This window comes from Eptatretus burgeri, chromosome 11 (assembly GCF_056783735.1).
Source record: "Eptatretus burgeri isolate ZD-2024b chromosome 11, Ebu_testis_v1, whole genome shotgun sequence".
NCBI classification, from domain to species: Eukaryota; Metazoa; Chordata; class Myxini; order Myxiniformes; family Myxinidae; genus Eptatretus; species Eptatretus burgeri.
In genome coordinates, this window is record NC_140971.1 from 91,814,869 (window position 1) to 91,828,578 (window position 13,710).

Genomic DNA, 13,710 nt, shown 5'->3' on the forward strand with positions numbered 1-13,710 from the left:
TCACTCTCAAACCATAGAGTGCCATTGAAAAAAAGATGAGGTTGGTTGAATAAAGTGTTGACCTTTTGTTCTGGGTTGACCTCAAAAATAATGAGCCAGTTGAATTCAGTGGCCTGAAATATAAACCCGATTCAAATTTCAACTCAATCGGATGAAAATCGAGGATTTTACAAACACATTACTTTTTGACCTCGACGATGTTGATATTTTCATCCATGTTGACCTCAAAAATAATTGGTTGGTTGAATTCAATGACCTGAAGTATATATCCTCCTCAAATTTCAAGTAAATCAGATGAAAATTTAGGATTTTAGAAATCTCACCGAAGTTGTTGACCTTTGGCCGATGTTGACTTTTTGACATCAAAAACAAAAGGCTTCTTCTTTCTGACAAACTCGACCATGTGGTGAAGTTTCGTGATGATCGGTTTGAATTTTGACCTGAGGGCGACAAACAGACAGACAGACAGAATAACGAAATCGATTAATCAATACACTCGATAAATTTTTTTGGTTGTGAAATTCGTGGTTTTGGTATTTTTGATCAGTTTCAATCACATTGATTCAGCAATCGAGAAAAACTGTAATTAGAAAATACAACAAGAAATGAGTTTTCACGAATACAATTGAAGTATCAGAGCCTGGATAGCTCAATTAGTCGAGCATCAGACTTTTAATCTGAGGGTTCAGGGTACAAATCCCTGTTCAAGCAGTTATTTTTTGTTGTAAAAAAGATAAGTGTCCATGTTCAGAGATATAAATTACAGGATGGAAATTGTCAGCGACAACACACATGAAAAAAAAACAGTTGCTCGGTGCAAGATGCACAAAAACCCTTGTGAGATGAGGTTCATCATCACAAGTGGATAACGCAGCTTGAAACCATTATCAGGTCGTGTAACAGGGGTGGTGAAACTAATTTATCAATGCTTGAAAAATTTCCATGAAAAGGCGAAGTTTATTTCGGGAATTCAAGAAGTTCTGGATCATTGATAATTCCAAACCTGCAATCGACAGTGTCCAAAACATTAATAACAAGTTGGTTGGGCAATTGGTGGAGTGCATACGCTCTGTCATGCAAAGTCTGATCCACGAGGACATATTGGGCCATTTACATTTTTGAAATATCAGGCCATATTTCGTTTTGGTCCAACATCTCAATGGTGAAGAATCACTTTATAATTGTAAAAATGCCTTGTATCCAGATCCGTATTCGGACCTTCACCAACATCAAATCAATTTGTTGTGCTCAATCACCCAACTTCTCCACCAAGTGGTGGAGTTCAGGTCAATCAGATGAAAATTGATTGTATTTCAAATACAATTTGATGATTTTAGAAGTTTGATCTTGAGTTGACTTTTGATCTTAAAATAGTTGGTTTACTAATTCCTTGACCTGAAAAATAAATCCCCTTCAAATTTCAAGTCAATCGGATGAAAATTGAGGATTTTAGAAAGGAGGCATATGTTGATTTTTTTGCCTGTGTTGACCTTTTGGCCAACGTGGACCTCAAAAATAATTGGTGGTTGAATTCAATGATCTGAAAAATAAATCCTGTTCAAATTTCAAGGAAATAGGATAAAAATTGAGGATTTTAGAAATCTCACCCCAGTTGTTGACCTTTGGCCGATGTTGACCTTTTGACCTCAAAAACAACAGGATTCTTCCTTCTGACAAACTCGACCACGAAGTGAAGTTTCGTGAAGATCGGTTGAAATTTTGGCCTGAAGGCAAAAAACAGACGAACAGACAGAATAATGAAATCGACGAATAAATACACTCGATAAATCTTCGATTTTGCAAGTACCAAACAGACAGAAAGCGGTGAACACATCACCCATTTCACCATCGATGGCGGAGGTAAAAACACGAATAGTTTTGCAAAGGAGACTCTATTCTTTCGGTTGTGTAATTCGTGGTTTTGGAATTTTTGATCAGTTTCAATCACATTTATTCAGCAAACGAGAAAAACTGTAATTAGAAAATACAACAAGAAATGAGTTTTCACGAATACAATTGAAGTATCAGAGCCTGGATAGCTCAATTGGTCAGCATCAGACTTTTAATCTGAGGGTTCAGGGTTCAAATCCCTGTTCAAGCAGTTATTTTTTGTTGTAAAAAAGATAAGTGTCCATGTTCAGATATATTAATTACACGATGGAAATTGTCAGCGACAATACACATGAAAAAAAAAACAGTTGCTCGGTGCAAGATGCACAAAAACCCTTGTGAGATGAGGTTCATCACAAGTGGAGAATGCAGCTTGAAACCATTATCAGGTCGGTTAACAGGGGTGGTGAAACTAATTTATCAATTGCTTGAAAAACTTCCATGAAAAGGCAAAGTTTAATTCGGGTATTCAAGAAGTTCTGGATCATTGATAATTCCAAACCTGCAATCGACAGTGTCCAAAACGTTAATAACAAGTAGGGCAATTGGTGGAGCGCAAACCCTCTGCCATGCAAAGTCTGATCCATGAGAACATTTTGGGCCATTAACATTTTTGAAATATCATGCAAAAATCGTTTTTAGCCCGACATCTCAATGGTGAAGAATCACGTCACAATTTTAATAATTCCCGTATCCAGATCCGTTTTCGGACTCTCACCAACATCAAATCAATTTGTCGTGGTCACACACCCAACCTGTCCACCAAGTTTCATCCAAATCCGTCCACAAGTTTTTGAGATATGATACCATATTTCGGTTTAGCTCGATCTCTCAATGTTGAATAATTACTTAAAAAATTATCAGATCAGGATGCGGTCTGGATCTTCATCAAAATTGAATCAATCCTTCCTTCACAAACACCCAACATGTCCACCAAGTTTCATCCGATTTAGTCCACAACTATTTGAGACATTGAGCTATGTTATTTTTTGCCCGATCTCTCAATGGTGAACAATCACTTTTGCAATTCCAGTTGTCGGATCCGGATCGGGATCTTCACCAAAATCTAATTCTTTTGTCCTTGTCACACACCCAATCTGTCTACAAAATTTCAGCCGAATCAGTTCACAATTTTTTGAGATATCCTGTGCACAGACAAACAAACAAACAAGCCGGTAGGCGAGGAGGGATTCGCTCTGTTCAGAGCGCTGGATAAGATGCTTTTCATTCTGACCGATCCACCGACGAAGATTCATTGCCAAGATGTATTGGTTCACATCCAATTGTTGCTCTGCCTGGCAAGATTTTTCCTATTGCGTATTTTGCCAAATGTCACTCCTCATAAAAAATGACGGTAATTAGACACCCTATTTTTGAAGGACTACCAGTTGAAAAACAATCGGTTTGCTGGTTTGTGCTGTGGAGCCTCGTGTTGCAGACAGACACTCACACACACACACACATACACACACACACACACACACACACACACACACACACACACACACACACACACACACACACACGGAAAACCCGATAAACTTCTCTCAATGCTTTTGTTTGACCACACCTCCTGAACCACACAATATTTTTCATAAGCCACACCCACTTTCCATAAGCCACGCCCACTTTCCTACGCCACTCCCACTTTCCTTCGCCACTCCCACTTTTCATCAACGACGTCCACTTTCCTGAGCCCCTCATAAAAAATGACGGTAAATATACACCCAATTTTTGAAGGACGACCATTTGAAAAATAAAACCCCAATCAAAAATCGGCTCAAGTAAAATTTTCTAATTTTCTCGAAGTGTTCAATTCCGAAGTCTCGTTTCTCTACATTCAAAACTGAAGGACAAGTATTGAAAATACTGTACTTGGTTTTTCGGCCGCTGCACAGCAACGGGTTGTTGCAGGGCAACGAAATTCAAACGAGCACATTCCCAGCACATATTGCACATGTTAGCAAAGTTTCATCGAAATTGGTTCGCTGGTTCTTGCTGTGGAGACTCACGTTGCAGACACACACACACACACACACACACACACACACACACACACACACACACACACACTCAGACAGATGGAAAAACCCGACAATAAGGGATATCCAGCATAAATAGCGAATCCAACAAACAGACAAACAAACAAACAAGCAGTCATAGACTGGAACTTACGAAATCGTCAACTTGACCTCTGACCTTGTCTAATAAAAGCTGTCTCGAGAAGGTAGCGATGCAAACCAGAAGTTTCTCCGATGATTCTGTATGAAACCATCAAAAATCGTAACGTCGACCGAAGCAAAAATCTCCATTTCTCCACGCAATTATACCTTAACGTAACTCAACGACGCGTCTGCTCAAGCGCACTGCATCATGGGACGACCTGTGACGCGTCGAGTGAAATATTTTTTATACAATCTTAAAACGTCTCCAAAACATCCGATTTTTACCAGAATTTCGACAACCGAGTTTTAAGCGTCCTAAGCGATCGCAAAAACCGAAGACAAAATTAAAATCGAAGTTAAAACAAAATTGTAACGTCGAGCGAAGCAAAAATACTCCATTTCTCCAAATGAATTTACGGAATTATGTTTGACCTCACTGTGACCTTTGACCGATTTTGACCAAAATCTAATCAGCACTAGCCATCACCCTCCTGAATCACTTGGTGTAATTTGACATTGGTAGCTTCTTCTTTTCTCGAGTTATTGTGCCGACAAACAAACAAACAAACAGAAACGGAAGGCATCAATATACTTACGAAATCTTTAGATTTCGTAAGTAACAAGAAAACGACATTGTGCAGAACACAATACTTGCAAAATCCATCCCCTCTCCAAAGGTTGCCATGGATACATGAAATTGTTCATTCCATTGACATCAAACATCACAATCTTAATTAAAAGTTCAGGTCAATCAGATGAAAATTGATTCTTTTTGAAATTGAAATTGATTTTAGAAGTATGACCTTGAGTTGACCTTTGACTTCAAAAATATTTGGTTTACTAATTCAGTGACGTGAAATATAAAGCCTCTTCAAATTTCAAGTCAATCGAATGAAAAATGACGATTTCAGAACTTTGAACTCAAAAACAATCGGCTTCTCAGTTGAGGCGACTTCTACAACTTGGTAAAGTTTCACGACAATCAGTTTGGAATTGTGAACTGTCGGCGACAAACAGACAAACAAACAAACTGACAGAAAGACAGACAGAATAACAAAATGGACTGACCAATATACTTGAAAAATCTTCGATTGTTCAAGTAACAAACACGAAGATGTCGTGCAGAGCACGATACTTGTAAAATCCATAAAACAAATTAGACCTCAAATATAATTGGTGGTTGAATTCAATGATCAAATATGCAACTCCTCTTCAAATCTCACGTCAATCGGATGAAAATTGACAATTTTAGAAATTCGGCCGATGTTGACAGTTTTGCATATGTTAATCTTTTGGCCAACTTGGACCTCAAAAAGATTGGTGGTTGAATTTAGTGACCAGATGTGAAAATCCTCTTCAAATCGAGTCAAAGGGATCAAAAAGGAGGATTTTCGAAATACCACCTTCGTTGTTGACATTTGGCCTATGTTGACCTTTTTTTCTTTGTTGACCTCAAAAATACTTGGCGGGTTGAATTAACTGACCTGAAATAGAGAAGCTTTTCAAATTTCAAGTCAATCGGATGAAACTTGAGGATTTTCGAAAAAGCACCTGAGTTATTGACCTTGGGGCCATGTTGACCTTTTGGTCGACGTTGACCTCAAAAATAATTGGCTGGTTGAATTCACGATCCTGACATGCAAAACTGGTTCAAATTTCAAGTAAATAGGATGAAAATTGAGGATTTTAAAAATCTCACCCCAGTTGTTGACCTTTGGCTGATGTTGACCTTTTGACCTCAAAAACAAAAGGATTCTTCCTTCTGACAAACTCGACCAGGTCGTGAAGTTTCGTGAAGATCGGTTTAAATTTTGACCTGAAGGCAAAAAACAGACGAACAGACAGAATAATGAAATCGACGAATAAATACACTCGATAAATCTTCGATTTTGCAAGAATCAAACAGAGAGAAAGAGGTGAAAACATCACCTCCATCACCTTCGATGGCGGAGGCAAAAACACGAGTGGTTTTGCAAAGGAGACTCTCTTCTTTCGGTTGTGTAATTAGTGGTTTTGGTATTTTTGATCAGTTTCATTCACATTGATTCAGAAATCGAGAAAAACTGTAATTAGAAAATATATTAAGAAATTAATTTTCACGAATGCGATTATTTTATCAGAGCCTGGATAGCTCAATCGGTAGAGCATCAGACTTTTAATCTGAGGGTTCAGGGTTCAAATCCCTGTTCAGGCAGTTTTTTGTTGTTAAAAAAGATAGGTGTCCATGTTCAGAGACACAAATCACACGAGGGAAATTGTTAGCGACAACACACATGAAAAAAAAAAACAGTTGCTCAGTGCAAGATGCACAAAAACCCTTGTGAGATGAGGTTCATCATCACAAGTGGAGAACGCAGCTTGAAACCATTATCAGGTCGAATGACAGGGGCGGTGAAACTCATTTATCATTGCTTGAAAATATTCCACGGAAAGGCGTAGATTTATTCGGGTATTCAAGAAGTTCTGGATCATTGATAATTCCAAACCTGCAATCGACAGTGTCCAAAACATTAACTGGAAGGGCACCAGTTGGAGAGCATACCCTCTGCCACACAACTGCTGATCCACGAGGACATATCGGGCCCATTACATTTTTGAAATATCAGGCCATATATCGTTTTGGTCCGAAATCTCAATGGTGAAGAATCACTTTAGAATTGTAAAAATGCCTCGTATCCAGATCCGTATTCGGACCTTCACCAACATCAAATCAATTTATTGTGCTCAATCACCCAACCTCTCCACGAAGTGGTGGATTTCAGGTCAATCAGATGAAAAATTATTATTTTTCAGATTGAAATTGATTTTAGAACTTTGACCTTGAGTTGACATTTGACCACAAATAAAGTTGGTTTCCCAATTCAGTGATGCAATATGCAAATCCTGGTCAAATTCAAGTCAATCAAATGAAAATTGATTGTATTTCAAATACAATTTCATGATTTTAGAAGTTTGATCTTGAGTTGACTTTGATCTCAAAATAGTTGGTTTACTAATTCCTTGACCTGAAAAATAAATCACCTTCAAATTTCAAGTCAATCGGATGAAAATTGAGGATTTTAGAAAGGAGGCATATGTTGATTTTTTTGCCTGTGTTGACCTTTTGGCCAACGTGGACCTCAAAAATAATTGGTGGTTGAATTCAGTGATCTGAAAAATAAATCCGATTCAAATTTCAAGGAAATAGGATAAAAATTGAGGATTTTAGAAATCTCACCCCATTTGTTGACCTTTGGCCGATGTTGACCTTTTGACCTCAAAAACAACAGGATTCTTCCTTCTGACAAACTCTACCACGAAGTGAAGTTTCGTGAAGATCCGTTTAAATTTTGGCCTGAAGGCAAAAAACAGACGAACAGACAGAATAATGAAATCGACGAAAAAATACACTCGATAAATCTTCGATTTTGCAAGTACCAAACAGACAGAAAGAGGTGAAAACATCACCTCCTTCACCATCGATGGCGGAGGTAAAAACACGAATAGTTTTGCAAAGGAGACTCTATTCTTTCGGTTGTGTAATTCGTGGTTTTGGTATTTTTGATCAGTTTCATTCACATTGATTCAGTAATCGAGAAAAACTGGAATTAGAAAATATATTAAGAAATTAATTTTCACGAATGCGACTATTTTATCAGAGCTTGGATAGCTCAATCGGTAGAGCATCAGACTTTTAATCTGAGGGTTCAGGGTTCAAATCCCTGTTCAGGCAGTTTTTTTTTGTTGTTAAAAAAGATAGGTGTCCATGTTCAGAGACACAAATCACACGATGGAAATTGTTAGCGACAACACACATGAAAAAAAAACAGTTGCTCAGTGCAAGATGCACAAAAACCCTTGTGAGATGAGGTTCATCATCACAAGTGGAGAACGCAGCTTGAAACCATGATCAGGTCGTGTTACAGGGGTGGTGAAACGAATTTATCAATTCTTGAAAAAGTTCCATGAAAAGGCGAAGTTTTATTCGGGAATTCTAGAAATTCTGGATCATTGATCATTCCAAACCTGCAATCGACAGTGTCCAAAACATTAATAACAAGTAGGGCAATTGGTGGAGCGCATACCCTCTGCCATGCAAAGTCTGATCCACGAGAACATATTGGGCCATTTACATTTTTGAAATATCATGCAAAAATCGTTTTTGGCCCGACATCTCAATGGTGAAAATGACTTCACAATTTTAATAATACCAGTATCCAGATCCGTATTCGGACCTTCACCAACATCAAATCAATTTGTCATGGTCACACACCCAACCTGTCCACCACGTTTCATCCAAATCCATCCAAAACTTTTTGAGATATGATGCCATATATCGGTTTCTCAACTCGATCGATCACTCGATCTCAACTCGATGAAATGAAATGAAAGATGATCTCAACTGGATGAAATCGATTCTCAACTCGATCACAGCTCGATCACTCAATGTTGAATAATCACTTAAAAAATTTTCAGATCAGGATCCGGTCTGAATCTTCATCAAAATTGAATCAATCCTTCCTTCACAAACACCCAACATGTCCACCAAGTTTCATCCGATTTCGTTCACAACTATTTGAGACATTGAGCTATGTTATTGTTAGCCCGATCTCTCAATGGTGAACAATCACTATTAAAATTGCAGTTTTCGGATCCGGATCCGAATCTTCACCAAAACCTAATTTGTTTGTCCTTGTCACACACCCAATCTGTCCACAAAATTTCATCCGAATCAGTTCACAATTTTTTGAGATATCCTGTGCACAGACAAACAAACAAACAAATAGACAAACAAACAAACAAACAAGAAAAAGACATTGTGCAGAACAAGATATTTGCAAAATCCACCCCCTCTCCAAAGGTTGCCATGGATACATGAAATTGTTCATTTCATTGATATTAAAATTCACAATCTTAATCAAAGTTCAGGTCAATCAGATGAAAATTGATTCTTTTTCAAATTGAAATTGATTTTAGAAGTATGACCTTGAGTTGACCTATTGACCTCAAAAATAGTTGGTTTACGAATTCAGTGACCTGAAATGTAAACCCTCTTCAAATTTCAACTCAATCGAATGAAAAATGACGATTTCAGAACTTTGAACTCAAAAACAATCGGGTTCTCAGTTGAGGCGACCTCGACAACATCGTCACGTTTCATGACAATCATTTTGGAATTGTGACCTGTCGGCGACAAACAGACAAACAAACAAGCCGACAGAAAGACAGAAAGAATAACAAAATGGACTGACCCATATACTTGAAAAGTCTTCAATTTTGCAAGTAACAAACAAGACGTCATGCAGAGCACGACACTTGTAAAATCCATTCAACAAATTTGACCTCAAATATAATTGGTGGTTGAATTCAGTGACCAAATATGCAAATCCTCTTCAAATTTCAAGTCAATCGGATGAAAATTGACAATTTTAGAAAATCGGCCTATGTTGACTTTTTTGCCTTTGTTGACCTTTTGGCCAACATGGACCTCAAAAATAATTGGTGGTTGAATTCAGTGACCAGATGTGAAAATCCTATTCAAACCCCAAGTCAATGGGATGAAAATTGAGGATTTTCGAAAAACCACCTTCGTTGTTGACATTTGGCATATGTTGACTTTTTGTTCTTTGTTGATCTCAAAAAATAATTTGCTGGTTGAATTTACTATCCTGACATTCAAATCCGGTTCAAATTTCAAGTCAATCAGAAGAAAATTGAGGATTTTAGATATCTCACCGAAGTTGTTGACCTTTGGCTGATGTTGACTTTTTCACCTCAACAACAATAGGCTTCTTCCTTCTGACAAACTACACCACGTAGTGATGTTTCGTGAAGATCGATTTAAATTTTGACGTGAAGGCGATAAACGGACAGACAGACAGACAGAATAACAAAATCGACGAATCAATACACGAGAAAAATCTTCGATTTTGCAAGTAACAAACAGAAATAAAGGGGAGAAAACACGACCTTCACCTTTGGTGGCGGAGGTAAAAACACGAATAGATTTGCAAAGGAGATTCCATTCTTTCGGTTGTGCAATTCGTGGTTTTGGTATTTTTGATCAGTTTCATTCACATTGATTTCGCAATCGAGAAAAACTGTGATCAGAAAATATATTAATTTTAACTTCTATAGCAATATTATCAGAGATTGGATGGCTCAGTCGGTGGAGCACCAGACTTTTCATCTGAGAGTTCAGGGTTCAAATCCCTGTTCAAGCAGTGATTTTATTTTGTTTAAAAAGATTGGTGTCTGTGTTCAGAGAAATAAATTGCATGATAAGAATGGTCAGTGACAATGCACATTAAAAATGAAAGTTGCTCGGTGCAAAATACACAAAAACCCTTGTGAGATGAGGTTCATCATCACAAGTGGAGAACGCAGCTTGAAACCATTATCAGGTCGTGTTACAGGGGTGGTGGAACTAATTTATCAATGCTTGAAAAACTTCCATGAAAAGGCGAAGATTTATTCGGGTATTCAAGAAATTCTGGATCATTGATAATTCCAAACCTGCAATCGACAGTGTCCAAAACGTTAATAACAAGTAGGGCAATTGGTGGAGCGCATACCCTCTGTCACGCAAAGTCTGATCCACGAGAACATTTTGGGCCATTAACATTTTTGAAATATTATGCAAAAATCGTTTTTGGCCTGACATCTCAATGGTGAAGAATCACTTCACAATTTTAATAACTCCCGTATCCAGATCCGTATTCGGACCTTCACCAACATCAAATCAATTTGTCGTGGTCACACACCCAACCTGTCCACCAATTTCATTCAAATCCGTCCACAACTTTTTGAGATATGATGCCATTTATCGGTTCAGCTCGATCTCTCAATGTTGAATAATCACTTAAAAAATTATCAGATCAGGATCCGGTCTGGATCTTCATCAAAATTGAATGAATCCTTCCTTCACAAACACCCAATATGTCCACCAAGTTTCATCTGATTTCGTCCACAACTATTTGAGACATTGAGCTCTGCTATTTTTAGCCCGATCTCTCCATGGTGAACAATCACTTTTACAATTCCAGTTGTCGGATCTGGATCCGGATCTTCACCAAAACCTAATTTGTTTGTCCTTGTCACACACCCAATCTGTCCACAAAATTTCATCCGAATCAGTTCACAATTTTTTGAGATATCCTGTGCACAGACAAACAAACAAACAAACTGACAAACAAACAAACAAGCCGGGAGGGGACAAGGGATTCGCTCGGTTCAGAGCACTAGATACAATGCTTTTCATTCTGACTGATCCACCGACGAAGATTCATTGCCAAGACGTATTGGTTCACATACAATTGTTCCTCTGCCTGGCAAGATTTTTCGTATTGCATATTTTGCCAAATGTCACTCCTCATAAAAAATGACAGGAAATAGAAACCCTATTTTCGAAAGACTACCATTTGAAAAATAATCGGTTTGCTGGTTTGTGCTGTGGAACCTCGTGTTGCAGACAAACACACACACACACGCACGCACGCACGCACACACACACACACACACACACACACACACACACGGAAAACCCGATAAACTTCTCTCAATGCTCTTGTTTGACCACACCTGAACCACACAATATTTTTGATAAGCCAAACCCACTTTCAATAAGCCATCCCACTTTCCTTCGCCACTCCCACTTTTCATCAATGATGTCCACTTTCCATAAGCTCCGCCCACTTTTCTGAGCCCCTTATAAAAAATGATGGTAAATAGACACCCGATTTTTGAAGGACGACCATTTGAAAAATAAAACCCCAATCAAAAATCGGCTCAAGTAAAATTTTCTAAATTTCTCGAAGTGTTCAATTCCGAAGTCTCGTTTCTCTCCATTCAAAACTGAAGGACAAGTATGGAAAATACTGTACGCGGTTTTTCGGCCGCTGCACAGCAACGGGTTGTTGCTAAGCAATGAAATTCAAACGAGCACATTCCCAGCACATATTGCACATGTTGGAAAAGTTTCATCGAAATTGGTTCGCTGGTTTGTGCTGTGGAGCCTCACGTTGCAGACACACACACACACACACACAGACACACACACACACACACACACACACACACGCACACACACACACACACACACACACACTCAGACAGACGGAAAACCCGACAATAAGTGATATCCAGCGTATATAGCGAATCCAACAAACAGACAAACAAACAAACAAACAAGAAAACGACATTGTGCAGAACACGATACTTGCAAAATCCACCCCCTCTCCAAAGGTTTCCATGGATACATGAAATTGTTCATTTCATTGTGACATCAAAATTCACAATCTTAATTAAAGTTCAGGTCAATCAGATGAAAATTGCTTCTTTTTCAAATTGAAATTGATTTTAGAAGTATGACCTTGAGTTGACCTTTGACCCCAAAAATAGTTGGCTGACTAATTCATTGACCTGAAATATAAACCCTCTTCAAATTTCAAGTCAATCGGATGAAAAATGACGACGTCAGAACTTTGAACTCAAAAACAATCGGCTTCTCAGTTGAGGCGACTTCTACAACTTGGTAAAGTTTCACGACAATCAGTTTGGAATTGTGACCTGTCGGCGACAAACCGACAAACAAACAGACCGACAGAAAGACAGACAGAAGAAAACAACATGGACTGACGAATACACTTGAAAAATCTTCGATTGTTCAAGAAACAAATAAGAAGATGTCGTGCAGAGCACGATACTTGTAATATCCATAAAACAAATTTGACCTCAAATATAATTGGTGGTTGAATTCAATGATCAAATATGCAACTCCTCTTCAAATTTCACGTCAATCGGATGAAAATTGACAATTTTAGAAATTCGGCCGATGTTGACAGTTTTGCGTATGTTGATCTTTTGGCCAACTTGGACCTCAAAAAGATTGGTGGTTGAATTTAGTGACCAGATGTGAAAATCCTCTTCAAATCGAGTCAAAGGGATCAAAAAGGAGGATTTTCGAAATACCACCTTCGTTGTTGACATTTGGCCTATGTTGACCTTTTTTTCTTTGTTGACCTCAAAAATACTTGGCGGGTTGAATTAACTGACCTGAAATAGAGAAGCTTTTCAAATTTCAAGTCAATCGGATGAAACTTGAGGATTTTCGAAAAAGCACCTGAGTAATTGACCTTGGGGCCATGTTGACCTTTTGGTCGACGTTGACCTCAAAAATAATTGGCTGGTTGAATTCACGATCCTGACATGCAAAACTGGTTCAAATTTCAATAAATAGGATGAAAATTGAGGATTTTAAAAATCTCACCCCAGTTGTTGACCTTTGGCTGATGTTGACCTTTTGACCTCAAAAACAACAGGATTCTTCCTTCTGACAAACTCGACCAGGTGGTGAAGTTACGTGAAGATCGGTTTAAATTTTGACCTGAAGGCGAAAAACAGACGAACAGACAGAATAACGAAATTAACGAATCAATACACTCGATAAATCTTCGATTTTGCAAGAATCAAACAGAGAGAAAGAGGTGAAAACATCACCTCCTTCACCTTCGACGGCAGAGGCAAAAACACAAGTAGTTTTGCAAAGGAGACTCTATTCTTTCGGTTGTGCAATTAGTGGTTTTGGTATTTTTGATCAGTTTCATTCACATTGATTCAGCAATCACGAAAAACTGCAATTAGAAAATATATTAAGAAATTAATTTCAACGAATACG

The 13,710-nt window shown here is 38.1% G+C and overlaps 1 long non-coding RNA gene and 3 other non-coding genes across 4 annotated transcripts; 3 read left to right on the forward strand and 1 right to left on the reverse strand.

Annotated features, from left to right (window-relative positions):
- Nucleotides 1-63: 63 nt before the first annotated feature.
- Nucleotides 64-13,418, reverse strand: LOC147017621 (uncharacterized). The gene is made up of 5 exons (XR_015049571.1): nucleotides 13,303-13,418; nucleotides 7,273-7,389; nucleotides 5,755-5,871; nucleotides 1,608-1,724; nucleotides 64-440 (listed from the first exon to the last, which is right to left on the reverse strand). It is a non-coding gene; the product is annotated as an uncharacterized LOC147017621 (long non-coding RNA).
- On the forward strand, nucleotides 2,030-2,101 carry TRNAK-UUU (transfer RNA lysine (anticodon UUU)). The gene has a single exon. It is a non-coding gene; the product is annotated as a tRNA-Lys (tRNA).
- Nucleotides 6,177-6,249, forward strand: TRNAK-UUU (transfer RNA lysine (anticodon UUU)). Its single transcript has one exon. It is a non-coding gene; the product is annotated as a tRNA-Lys (tRNA).
- TRNAK-UUU (transfer RNA lysine (anticodon UUU)) lies at nucleotides 7,695-7,767 on the forward strand. The gene has a single exon. It is a non-coding gene; the product is annotated as a tRNA-Lys (tRNA).
- Nucleotides 13,419-13,710: the final 292 nt, after the last annotated feature.